The sequence below is a fragment of the Danio rerio genome, chromosome 5 (assembly GCF_049306965.1).
Source record: "Danio rerio strain Tuebingen ecotype United States chromosome 5, GRCz12tu, whole genome shotgun sequence".
NCBI lineage: Eukaryota > Metazoa > Chordata > Actinopteri > Cypriniformes > Danionidae > Danio > Danio rerio.
The window spans coordinates 70,177,976-70,193,324 of record NC_133180.1 but is presented as its reverse complement, the minus strand read 5'-3'; positions in this window follow the sequence as shown (position 1 = coordinate 70,193,324).

Sequence of the window (15,349 nt, the reverse complement as noted above, 5' to 3'; positions counted from 1 at the left end):
TACGTCTACTACTACAACATCTACTACTACAGCATCTACTATTACTGATACTACTACAATAACAACTACTACAATGACTACTACAAAAATGACTACTAATACAACGTTTTCTACTACAAAACAAATGCAACTATTACAATTACTACTGCTACGTCTACTACTACTGATACTACTACAACGACAACTACTACAACAACGACTACTACAATGACTACTACTACAACAACTACTACTACAACGACTACTACAAAAACGACTACGATTACAACAACGACTACTACTACGTCTATTACTACAAAAACAAATACTACTACTACTACGACTACTACAGCAACTACTACTACAATGACTACTGCTACAACATTTACTACTACAACGACTACTACAACAACAACTATTACAACAACGACTACTACTACAACATCTACTACTAAAAAAACAAATACCACTACTACAACGACTACTACAACAACGACTACTACGACTACTGCTACAACAACTACTACAACAACAACTATTACAACAACAACTACTACTACAACGTCTACTACTACAAAAATAAATACTACTTCTACAACAACAACTACTACAGCAACTACTACTAGAACGACTACTGCTACAACAACGACTACTACAGCAACAACTACTGATACTGCTACAACAGCAACTACTACTATGTCTACTACTACAACAACGACTACTACTACAACAATTAATACTGCAGTCTTCTACTACTGACACTACTACAACAACGACTACTACAGCAACTACTACTAGAACGACTACTGCTACAACAACAACTACTACTACAGCAACAACTACTGATACTGCTACAACAGCAACTACTACTACGTCTACTACTACAACAACCACTACTACTATAACAACTACTACTGCAATCTTCTACTACTGACACTACTACAACGACTACTACTACAGTGTTTACTACTAAAAAAACAGCTACTACAACTATTACTACTACTACAACATCTACTACTAGAACGTCTACTACAACAAAACTACTACTACATTGTCCACTACTACTGATACTGATACAATAATGACTACTACTACAACATCTACTACTACTTCAGCAACCAAAACTACTACTACAACCACTACTGCTACAACAACTACTACTACAACGACTACTACAACAACTACTATTACAACAACGACTACTACTACAACGTCTACTACTACAAAAACAAATACTACAACTACAACGACTACTACAACAACGACTAATACAGCAATTACTACTAGAACGACTACTGCTACAACAACGACTACTACTACAGCAAAAACTACTGATACTGCTACAACAGCAACTACTACTACGTCTACTACTACAACAACGACTACTACTATAACAACTACTACTGCAGTCTTCTACTACTGACACTACTACAACGACTACTACTACAGTGTTTACTACTAAAAAAACAGCTACTACAACTATTACTACTACCACAACATCTACTACTAGAACGTCTACTACAACAAAACTACTACTACATTGTCCACTACTACTGATACTGATACAATAATGACTACTACTACAACATCTACTACTACTTCAGCAACCAAAACTACTACTACAACCACTACTGCTACAACAACTACTACTACGACTACTACAACAACTACTATTACAACAACGACTACTACTACAACGTCTACTACTACAAAAACAAATACTACAACTACAACGACTACTACAGCAATTACTACTAGAACGACTACTGTTACAACAACGACTACTACTACAGCAACAACTACTGCAGTCTTCTACTACTGACACTACTACAACGACTACTACTACAGCATTACTACTAAAACAACAGCTACTACAACAACTACTACTATTACAGCATCTACTACTGCAAAACTACTACTACATTGTCCACTACTACTGATACTGATACAACAATGACAACTACTACAACATCTACTACTACTTCAGCAACCAAAACTACTACTACAACCACTACTGCTACAACAACTACTACTACAACGACTACTACAACAACTACTCATATAACAATGACTACTACTACAACGTCTACTACTACAAAAACAAATACTACAACTACAACGACTACTACAACAATGACTACTACAGCAATTACTACTAGAACGACTACTGCTACAACAACGACTGCTACTACAGTAACAACTACTGATACTGCTACAACAGCAACTACTACTACGTCTACTACTACAACAACGACTACTACTACAGTATAACAACTACTACTGCAGTCTTCTACTACTGACACTACTACAACGACTACTACTACAGTGTTTACTACTAAAACAACAGCTACTACAACTACTACTACTACAACATCTACTACTAGAACGTCTACTACGACAAAACTACTACTACATTGTCCACTACTACTGATACTAATACAACAATGACTACTACTACAACATCTACTACTACTTCAGCAACCAAAACTACTACTACAACCACTACTGCTACAACAACTACTACTACAACGACTACTACAACAACAACTACTATTACAACAACGACTATTACTACGTCTACTACTACAAAAATAAATATAACAACTACAACGACTACTACAACAACGACTACTACAGCAACTACTACTAAAACGACTACTGCTACAACAACGACTACTACTACAGCAAAAACTACTGATACTGCTACAACAGCAACTACTACTACGTCTACTACTACAACAACGACTACTACTATAACAACTACTACTGCAGTCTTCTACTACTGACACTACTACAACGACTACTACTACAGTGTTTACTACTAAAACAACAGCTACTACAACTATTACTACTACTACAACATCTACTACTAGAACGTCTACTACAACAAAACACTTCTACATTGTCCACTACTACTGATACTGATACAATAATGACTACTACTACAACATCTACTACTACTTCAGCAACCAAAACTACTACTACAACCACTACTGCTACAACAACTACTACTACAACGACTACTACAACAACTACTATTACAACAACGACTACTACTACAACGTCTACTACTACAAAAACAAATACTACAACTACAACGACTACTACAACAACGACTAATACAGCAATTACTACTAGAACGACTACTGCTACAACAACGACTACTACTACAGCAAAAACTACTGATACTGCTACAACAGCAACTACTACTACGTCTACTACTACAACAACGACTACTACTATAACAACTACTACTGCAGTCTTCTACTACTGACACTACTACAACGACTACTACTACAGTGTTTACTACTAAAAAAACAGCTACTACAACTATTACTACTACTACAACATCTACTACTAGAACGTCTACTACAACAAAACTACTACTACATTGTCCACTACCACTGATACTGATACAATAATGACTACTACTACAACATCTACTACTACTTCAGCAACCAAAACTACTACTACAACCACTACTGCTACAACAACTACTACTACGACTACTACAACAACTACTATTACAACAACGACTACTACTACAACGTCTACTACTACAAAAACAAATACTACAACTACAACGACTACTACAGCAATTACTACTAGAACGACTACTGTTACAACAACGACTACTACTACAGCAACAACTACTGCAGTCTTCTACTACTGACACTACTACAACGACTACTACTACAGCGTTACTACTAAAACAACAGCTACTACAACAACTACTACTATTACAGCATCTACTACTGCAAAACTACTACTACATTGTCCACTACTACTGATACTGATACAACAATGACAACTACTACAACATCTACTACTACTTCAGCAACCAAAACTACTACTACAACCACTACTGCTACAACAACTACTACTACAACGACTACTACAACAACTACTATTATAACAATGACTACTACTACAACGTCTACTACTACAAAAACAAATACTACAACTACAACGACTACTACAACAATGACTACTACAGCAATTACTACTAGAACGACTACTGCTACAACAACGACTGCTACTACAGTAACAACTACTGATACTGCTACAACAGCAACTACTACTACGTCTACTACTACAACAACGACTACTACTACAGTATAACAACTACTACTGCAGTCTTCTACTACTGACACTACTACAACGACTACTACTACAGTGTTTACTACTAAAACAACAGCTACTACAACTACTACTACTACAACATCTACTACTAGAACGTCTACTACGACAAAACTACTACTACATTGTCCACTACTACTGATACTAATACAACAATGACTACTACTACAACATCTACTACTACTTCAGCAACCAAAACTACTACTACAACCACTACTGCTACAACAACTACTACTACAACGACTACTACAACAACAACTACTATTACAACAACGACTATTACTACGTCTACTACTACAAAAACAAATACTACAACTACAACGACTACTACAACAACGACTACTACAGCAATTACTACTAGAACGACTACTGCTACAACAACGACTACTACTACAGCAAAAACTACTGATACTGCTACAACAGCAACTACTACTACGTCTACTACTACAACAACGACTACTACTACAGTATAACAACTATTACTGCAGTCTTCTACTACTGACACTACTACAACGACTACTACTACAGTGTTTACTACTAAAACAACAGCTACTACAACTACAACTACTACAACATCTACTACTAGAACGTCTACTACGACAAAACTACTACTACATTGTCCACTACTACTGATACTGATACAACAATGACTACTACTACAACATCTACTACTATTTTTTTTCAGCAACCAAAACTACTACTACAATCACTACTACTACAACAACAACCTGAATAATGGCAAAGGTAGAAATATTAATAATAAAGATAATGAAGAGATAACAGGAGAACAAGTCAGAACAGTAATAATAATAATGATGACAAAAGTAGAAGTAATATTATTAATGATAATAGTGAGAAGGTGAAAATAATTAAAAGGTGAAGTAAAATAATAATAATAATTAAATAAAAAATACAAATATTAATAATAAGAATAAACTGTACATTTAACAATCAACATTTATGGATCTCTCTCTCTCTCCCCCTCACTCTCCAAGGGTAATTACTCTGAGTGCTGCATCCATCCTAAGGAAAACAGACAGGCACAGATAACAAGCTCGTGATATGCAGACACTTCTGCCACGTCTCCTCCTCTGCTGTGTGTCATGCCGGATTTGCCAGACAGTAAGTGGTGCACTGCAGTATTTCTCCTTGAGGATGGCATACCCTACATAAGTGTGTTGGCACTGCCTCTGCTTCCTGTACATGCGGGAGCTTGAACATCCCACTGCTTTTTCTGTGTAAGTGCACGAGAATTAATGACGGCACAATAGCGATCACACTTGCCTCCCTTCCTCTTTATCTGTGCTTCAAGCGTCTGGCTTAATCTCAGGCTGCAAAACACCCTCGTCCTCCTGTTAAAAAAAACATCAGCGTTTAAATCAGCACTGCTAAATGTGGCATCCGAGCATTATGGGTAATTAGCATAAGGTTTTGCACTTCTGTATAATCTATCACGTTTTTGCAGCATCTGGGAAATGTTGCATTTGAAAGTTAACTTGAACTAAAAAGTTGATCATTTGGTTTATTTATTTTTTTACTTAATTGGTGCAATGAAAAGTTTTTCGGCTCCATTTTATTTAAAGTGGCTTTAACTACTATGTACTTACATCAAAACATACTGTAAATACAATGTACTTACTGTGTTCATAATGTATTGCAGAACACGTGGTGGAATATAGGGTTAGGGACAGGTTTGGTGGTTTAAGAGTGGGTTAAGGTCAATCCAGGCTCATTCTGAAAACATAGTCCTATATACATCTCTGGAGAGAGCAAAATACACCCCAAGAGCTAGGTTTTTCTCTTTTTTTGCAGTTTTTGTTTTCGCGAATCCACCAGAGGCCGTTGTGTACGTTTTTTCAGATCTCAAAATTCTCTCGCGAGTGCCATTCGCAGCTGCTGTTCTTATGTAAATCCACCAGAGGCCGCTGTCGACTGACCCCCACCCTTCTCCTTCCCTAAACCCAAACCAATAGCATTTCAAGAGTTCACACTTAGCTGATGATTTACAAAGCTTATTTGGCATGCTGTCCCGGGAAAGAGCCCCGAGCTCAAGGGCTCCTCGAGCCCGGGGCTTCCTCCCGTTGGCAGAGCAAGAAGGGAGCCTGAGCTCGGTGGATCTCAGAACTCCCCTGCCGCTGTAGCTAAGGGAACGTAAGGAATTAGACCAGCTTGATTGTTAAGTATGTTGAATGTCTTTGGATGGTGGGAGGAAACCGGAGAGCCCGGGGAAAACCCACGCGGACACGGGAAGGACATACAAACTCCCCACAGAAACACTCACCGGTCCTATCGAACTAGGACCGGCAGTATTCTTGCTGTGTGGTTCACAGTGCTAACCACTGGACCGCCGTGCCGCCCAATTACAGGTAAAGGAGGAGAATAGGGGAGGAGGGGGGTTTCTTCCAAACGAAGATAAAGTGAACTGAAAACTTAGACTATTTATGGTGCCTTAGGGCTCATATGATTGGAAGATTAGTGATTAGCAAATGCGAGACTGGACGTGATAAATCATAAGCACGTGATCCTCTCGAAATTAGTTTATGAATAAACTTCACTTCAAGAGTTCACACTTAGCTGATGATTTACAAAGCTTATTTGGCATGCTGTCCCGGGAGAGAGCCCCGAGCTCAAGGGCTCCTCGAGCCCAGGGCTTCCTCCCGTTGGCAGAGCAAGAAGGGAGCCTGAGCTCGGTGGATCTCAGAACTCCCCAAAATGCAGAATTAATCGCTCGGGACAGCAGCCGCGTATTCGAAGCAAAAAACCCCCCAAAAGGCAGGAAATTTAGAGCTATATCCGGCTGCTGGATATAATAGAAGGAAAGAGGTTAAATGCATGGGCATTAATTAGATAGGATTAATAAGGGTGAAAAGAGGATTCTAATAACTCTTGCTGGAGTTAGAGTTTGAAGGAACCCCTGCTGGGGTCATGGTTTTCGGGGTTAAGAAGAAGGGGAGAATAGGTGGTTTGAAGCAGTGAAAAGAGAACTTTGAGTGAATCTTGTGGGAGTTGGAGCTCTAAGTGACCCCTGCGGGGGCCAGAGTAGAGTGAAGGTATGGAGCAGAGAGTGGAGGAGAGTAGCTCTTACGAAAGATGGAGCTTTGTGAGAGTTTGAGTTTAGAGCGGCCTCTGCGGAGGTTAGAGCTTGAGGGTAGGGTGTAGATAGGAGTGACCTCTGCGGAGGTTAGAGCTTGAGGGTAGGGAGTAGATAGGAGCGACCTCTGCGGAGGTTTGAGCTTGAAGGTAGGGTGTAGATAGGAGTGACCTCTGCGGAGGTTTGAGCTTGAGGGTAGGGTGTAGATAGGAGCGACCTCTGCGGAGGTTTGAGCTTGAAGGTAGGGTGTAGATAGGAGTGACCTCTGCGGAGGTTTGAGCTTGAGGGTAGGGTGTAGATAGGAGTGACCTCTGCGGAGGTTAGAGCTTGAGGGTAGGGTGTAGATAGGAGTGACCTCTGCGGAGGTTTGAGCTTGAGGGTAGGGTGTAGATAGGAGCGACCTCTGCGGAGGTTTGAGCTTGAAGGTAGGGTGTAGATAGGAGTGACCTCTGCGGAGGTTTGAGCTTGAGGGTAGGGTGTAGATAGGAGCGACCTCTGCGGAGGTTTGAGCTTGAAGGTAGGGTGTAGATAGGAGTGACCTCTGCGGAGGTTAGAGCTTGAGGGTAGGGAGTAGATAGGAGCGACCTCTGCGGAGGTTTGAGCTTGAAGGTAGGGTGTAGATAGAAGTGACCTCTGCTGAGGTTTGAGCTTGAGGGTAGGGTGTAGATAGGAGCGACCTCTGCGGAGGTTTGAGCTTGAAGGTAGGGTGTAGATAGGAGTGACCTCTGCGGAGGTTTGAGCTTGAGGGTAGGGTGTAGATAGGAGTGACCTCTGCGGAGGTTTGAGCTTGAGGGAAGGGTGTAGATAGGAGTGACCTCTGCGGAGGTTTGAGCTTGAGGGAAGAGTGTAGCTGAGAGGAGCAATGAGGTTGCTGGAATGCTAACTGTAATGGCCATTGGGGGCGTCCTTGGCAAAACCTGTAGGGGTGCCATTGTTGGACGATTAGGCTTCTGCTGAGTTTGGTTAGGATGACTCTAGCGAGAATTGAGGCTCTTTTAGGTACCTTTGTGAGTTGGAGCCTTGTGAGGAGTTGCTTGGGGGTTGGTTAGAGCCTGTTGTGCTTCTTTGAGGTGGTATTTACTGAGGCGTATGTAAGATTTAAAAGCTTCAGAAGACCAGCGACCAAGGGTCTGGATCTGATTGTGTGAGAGCCCGTTAGAGGCTGCTGTAGTGGCTGCGCCAATCCTGAATGAGTGGCTGGAAAAAGGCTCTGGGGAAAAACCTGATAGGCGAAGAATTTCTTTAAGGTGTTTTTGGAACCAGAATCGAGATACTGGACGGTTAGCGTCGTCAGTAAAAAGCGGGGCCATAGGGTTTGCTTCTTGAGATTTTCTTAGATTAAGATAGGCTAGGAGGGTTTGGAATGGGCTAGTAGGAGAAGGTATGTCGAAAATGAGGATAGAGTGTCCTTTCTGGGTTTGATCTGTTTTGCTTTGTTTGATAAGGAAAGAGATGGTTTCCTTATCTTGCAAAGCTAGATCTGAGATAGTGGGGTGGAGTAGAGGGTTAAATTTAGATGTAACTGTTAATTCGGAACATCTAAGAAACCCAAAAATGCTAGATTAAACATAGCATCTAAGGTGCGGGCTGTATGGGAGGAAATATACCCTTTGCGAAGGGTGTAGATGCATGAGGTAAGGATTTTGAGTGTGATGGGTTGTCTGGCATCAGGGCTGGTGGGGTGGTTTTTCTGAATACCCTTGATAAGAAGGGAGGTTTGCGAATTTGTGATGGCGTCGGAAGGAGACCCATGGATTAATTTGTGAAAGAACTGGATCCCGCTAAGGTAGCTCTTTATTGAACTGGCTTGTAGGTGATTTGCGGTGTGAAGGTGGGATATAAAGGAAGTGATAGAGAGGAGAGAAAAATCAGGGAAAGGAAGTTGGTGTAGAATATGGAATTGTTTGAACGAATTCCATGCTGTGAGGTATGCATGGAGGGTTCTAGGAGCTATTGCTTGCAGGATGAGAGATAGAGAAGTTTGGTGAAGATTATGAAGTGGGTGGTTTATGGCAATATCGTTTCTGAATACGGAGGTACAGGCGTTGGGTGAGGGTCTGCTTCCGGGGCCAGTTGCCAGAAGTTCTGTAGAGAGAAGCGAGAGAGAGAGTCAGCAATTTGGTTTTTGCAACCAGGTACATGTTCAGCAATCATGATAAATTGTTTTTTAGCAGATATCCAGATAAGGCGTCTTAAAAATGGCATAAGTGCTTGGGAGTGGGAGCGCCTTTTGTTGATGCAATGCACTGTGGCTTCATTATCGCAGTGAATGAGAATGCTAAAAGTAGACCATTCGTCCCCCCACAAGATGGCTGCTGCGACAATGGGGTAGAGTTCAAATAGGGCTGAAGAACATTGGTCTTTTGGAATGGAATAGAATTGGGGTGGCCATGTTGAGGCAAACCAGTGTCCTTTGTAGTAGCCGCCGAAACCAATAGAGGGGGCAGCATCTGTGTATAGGTTAATGTCGATGGGGGAAGTTGTTAAGTCGCTATAGAAAAAGGAACAGCCGTTCCATTGCTTAAGGAAAGAGATCCATAAGCAGAGTTCATCGCGACTTGGTTTAGAGAGAATAATTATTTCTTCTAAACCTTGAACTGTGGTGGATAGTTGAAGGAGGTGTGAAATAAAGGGGCGGCCCTGTGGAATGATGCGCATAGCGAAATTTAGATGGCCGAGAATTGATAGGAGTTCTCGTTTTGTGCACATCTGTTTTTCGAGGAAGATTTGGGATAGAGAAATGATCCGATCGATCTTCTCTTTGGGAAGGGATGCTTGAAATTTGTGCGAGTCTAGATTAATGCCCAGAAATTCGATTGAAGTACTGGGACCTGAAGTTTTTTCCTCTGCTAGAGGAATTCCGAGATCAGCGAAAACTTGATGGGTGATCGCTAGGTGTTTGGCTGGAGGAGATGACGGGGGAGAAATAATGAGAAAATCGTCTAGAAGGTGGATGAGGTATGGAATTCCGTAATTATGGATAGAATCCGGCATAATCATGTCAAATATTTTTGGGCTGCTTTTGCATCCGAAGGTTAGTCGGACTGCAAAATAGAATTGATTGCGCCAATAAATGCCAAAAAGGTGCCAGAAGTCTGGGTGGATTGGCATGATTTTAAAGGCAGAAGAGATGTCTACTTTGGCTAGCCAGGCGTTGTGGCTGGCTATCTTTATAAGAGAAATTGCTTGATCGATGTCGTGATAGTTGAGCGTATATTCTTCTAGTGGTATCGTGCTGTTAATGCTAGGGAAAGAAGAATTATGTGGGGACGAAAGGTCAACTATGAGGCGTTTTTTTTTTTTTTTTTTTTTTTTTTTTTGCCGGAAAATTTTCGAGTTGCGACACCAATGGGGCTAATGCGTGAAATATTGAATGGAGGAGCCTTAAAAGGTCCGATCATGAATTTGTTGTCGATTTCTTTTTTAATAAGATAATCGACTGTTTCGGGTTCGGAGGTCGCAGACTGAAGGTTAGGACGAATTAGATAAAGTGAAAAATGGAATGTATCCTTTGTGAAGAGGATGTGGAGTGTAGTAGGTTGGATGAGGGTCAGCTTCTGGAGCCAGCAGTCGTGATCTCTAAAATAGAAAAACAAAGAGAATCAGAAATTAAATCTTTGCAAAATAATACAAGTATGGCAGACATGAAAATTGTTTTAGATAATATCCATGCGAGGCATCTGAATAAGGGCATGTAAATGGAAGCGCTTTGTTAATGCATGATCTGATAGCTTTATTGCTACAATGTGCAAGGATGGTAGAGGTGGGTGTTCGTCTCCCCACGGGATGGCAGAGGGATAGAGAGCTGAGCATATGGGGTGTGGCTTGTCTGGTGGTCCTGGAAAACTGGTATCTCTTGAAGAGTGAGCATGTGAAGTGATAGTGAAGTTCAAATTTTTATTTATAACAGTCAAGTGAGAAGTTTGTTGTCTTGCCGTTTTCACACCCGACTGACTTGCTACATAATCCTATATGACTTTTTTTTTTTTTTTAACTAAATTCACAAGCGTGTCTGGCCTATTCATACATAAGGTCTTTGCAACAGAGTCAAGAGAGAGGGCGGGACCATCTCCAGTCTTTTAGCTCATTGGATGGTGATGCTTCTCTTTACAGCTATTGGCTTAACGGAGTTTCAGTCAGGCAATGCAAAAGGTGCAAAAAGCCTGGCGGCCATTTTGTTAATCAAATTCAACATTGTTTATGGCTGGAGCTGCTGTTCTGCTGAACACATTCCAGCAAACAATCTGTTAAACGATGGATCGCATGTGTACTGCTAGGAGAAGGTAAAGGTTCAGTTTTTGCAATAGCTTTGGAGTTTTGGCTGTTATCTTGCTGGAAAATAAGGTTGAAGACACAGCAGATGCGTTGTGGAGGCTCTTTGAAGTGGAAGGTTTTGGTGTTGTTGTTTAAGCTGTTGATGAAATTGTTGGAGTTGTTTGAAATGGTAGTAGTAGTTGTTGTTGTTGCTGTAGCTTGTATATTGTAGCTTGTAGATTGAAGCTTTTAGATTGTATATTGTAGATAGTAGCTTGAAGCTTGTAGATTGAAGCGTGTAGATTGAAGCTTTTGTAGCGCTTGTAGCTTTTGTAGCTTTGTAGTTGATGAGCAGAGCAGAGCATTCTTCCAAACAGAGATCCTGGTGATTGTAGCTTGTAGCTGCTTTGGTTGTCCATGCTGGTTTAGAGTTGTTTTTTCAACGGAGCTAGCTACGGTGAAGCTGCTTCTTCCAAACGAAGATAAAGTGAACTGAAAACTTAGACTATTTATGGTGCCTTAGGGCTCATATGATTGGAAGATTAGTGATTAGCAAATGCGAGACTGGACGTGATAAATCATAAGCACGTGATCCTCTCGAAATTAGTTTATGAATAAACTTCACTTAAAAAAGCCCAGATTGACCAGCCCACGCTTTCCCTAAACCCAACCACAGTGTTTTGAAAAGCAATCTAGAAAAAGAAAAGCCCCCTGATTTTTACCACCTTTTCAGATTTTACCACATTCTCACCCTGTTATCTACTTGTTTATTTTATTTTCTGGCTTTTGTCTAACCTAATTTTGTCTTTTTTTTCCAGACTCAAACCCCATCATCATGGTCAACTCCGCTCCAGGTCACAAGTCTGCTGATGTACATGGTGAGCCACTGGACAAACTGATAACAGTGGAAAAGCCATCCATATGAAATGCAGCCATACAGAACTACGTTACTTTAAAATTGTTTATGGTGTAATGTTTTCAAAAAAAGCCTGTGTTGAAAATAAAGCAGCTAAATATATTTTTAAAAATGCATGGCCCTATACAGGGTGCATATGGAGTGGATTACTGGTCATGCAACATTAATATCAACGCATATTCAGTAAAAGCCTGTTTGAACAAAGCTACAATATACATTCTTTGTATTGATCAATACAACAAGGTGGTTTTTCTAAGGCTATTGTTGAAATTATTTCTTTTACAGTTGTTTATTTTCAAAAAGTGGTGTGCACTCAAAAAAAAGATTATGCCTTTAGTTGGTCTAAAAAAAGTAAGTACGTTTAAGTGAAGTTTATGTATAAACAAATTTCGAGAGGATCACATGCTTATGATTGCTAGCAGCTGACCCGCATTATCCAATTAACTACGATCCAATCAGATGACTCCTAAACTACTATAAATACCCTGGGGTTTATTCCATTGCTATCTTCGTTTTGAAGAGTCCCCCCTTCCTCCCCTACTCCTCCTTCTTAGACGGGTGACACGGTGGCCCAGTGCCTAGCACTGTCGCCTCATAGCAAGAATGTCTCTGGTTCCTGGCTTTACCAAAACTAGCAGACATTTCTAAAGTAAAGTAAAGGTGGTTATCATTTTAAAGAAAACCCTTTGAATTTTCATAAACCACTATTGAAAGTGTTTAAAATAACTGTATATGTTGTCTGTGTTATAATAAACACCTTTAAAAAGAGGCGCTTTTTGTATTTTTTTTTAACTAAAATTTGAAAGTGTACCTTTTAGGTTCTGTGTGGTCTAGGCTGCTGTAATTAATTTTGGTGGTTCCTTGACCAGAAAAATGTCTCTACCATAATCTATGCAAAAGTTACTGTATTCCAACTGATGAGAGGTGCTGTACAAGCCACAGGGACCAATCATTGTTTTCATATTTCACTATTCTTTTGTTTGATCAAACATAATTCACTGTGTTTGGACCACGTCAGACATATAAAAGGATTACTTATGCACATCACCTCAAAAACCGAGGAGAAATGGCCCTGAAGCACACAGCATAAGGTAAGAGATGACAGCTGTTTGTGCTATCTGGGGCTGCTTAGTGATCATAACTGTATTGTTTTCACTTCTGCACCATAGAAACACCGCGATTCATTCAGCAACTGCTTGATATGTGAATATAATTCAGTAAAAAGAATGATAGAACCGGCACCGGCAAGAGCTTTTATTTGAGCTATAACTTGTACATTTGTCATATGAAAAATATATAAATGAACCAATGTTCAATACCCAGCTCGGGTATCCAAAATACTGTGTATTTAAGTGTAAACAACTTTTGTACAGTAGAATAAAAACCAAAGTGATGCACATGTGCATAAAATATAGATTCTACACTTTCCAACGAAACCACTTACAGAGGTCTGGTGCAATGCTAGCCCTTTAAATCTTTAAGCGAAAGTCGATGATGGTACCCGCTACCGGGTCCGCGGAGTTTAACTTGTTTTAACAGTTATTTAAATAGTTTGTACAGTGTACATACTGACTTACATTTTCCATACAACAGCAAACTAATTTATTCTTTGTTTCTTTTTTTTTTAAATACTTTTTTTTTTTTACTTTTTTAAAAAATTTTTTTTTTTTTTTTTGCAATTACAGTTTTACATTTACAGTACAAGGCATCGAACTGAGTGGAGTTGGCAGCTTGATTGTGTTTGACTCAGGATCGGCATGGGGTTTGTGAAAGCTGCCAGCTGCACATGTGATAATCAGCACACTGATGTGATAATCAGGTTCTGCCACTGCTAACATAATACTTTCTTTATAGAACCTGATTATAAATATCAATTCCTTATATATCCTGCTAGTAACCCCCATATTCACTAAATGCATCTGCAATCTGATTACAGCTTTTATAATGTAAATGTAACAGAATCTTTTTTTTTTATACGTGTATGTGTGTGTACATTAAAGCATGCCTAGTTTTTTCTGCACATTGGGCACGTAGGCTGTGTTTCAACCTTAAATATGTGAAAATCAAACATTAAGACAAAGCACGAGACGAAATGAATGCACTTAATGAAACTAGAAAAGTAAAGTTTGTAGACAAACCTTATGGTGTCTTGAGAAAGCCTCGTCTGAAAGTTTGAAGTAGTTTTAAAAGTTAAAATAATTAGAGTAGTTTAGAGGATGTTTGAAACAGTTGGCATAGAGATTGGTATGTTTCTCGCTAGGCGGATGATAGGAAGTTCTGAGTGGTTGCTAAGGCGTTGCTATGTTGTTCTGAGTTGTTGCTAGGCGGATGCTAAGGTGTTGCTAGTTAGTTGCTAAAGTGTTCCAGGTAGTTGTTAAGGTGTTGCTAGGGTATTCTGAGTGGTTGCTATGCAGTTGCTAGGGTGTTCTGATTAGATTAATTAAAAAATGTGATTTAATGGAATGGAAAACAGCTGCTGTGAGGCATTTTCCCCTCGTTGTCAGACGGCTTCTTCTGCTGTTTAAATGAAGCCTTGTCATCGCTAAAGTCAACAGTTTCTCTTTCTTTCAAATATTCAACCAATCCAAACAAGTGTAGCTCACACGTAGACTACTGTACTGTCCCACGAACACACTGATTTAATAACTGTGAAAAAGTGAAAATAAGGTGACATTTTGAAATGACAGAAAAACACAAACCGTGGTGAATACAACACGCTAATGAAACATAAACGGCTCGCGATTAGAATCAACAGCAAATCAGCCAGCAGTGTGTCAGTAAAACTTTTATTGGTCATTTTTTTATATTGAATGACTTACATAACGTTACCTGTTAAGTTTCATGCAAGTAATCTGGTTTGCTCTATAATGCAGTATCCGCTTGTTAAAGTACGTCATGCGAAGCGGCTTCCGGGTCCAAGCGCTCTATTCAACTGAATGGGGAGACCCATGAAATGGTAATAAAGAACG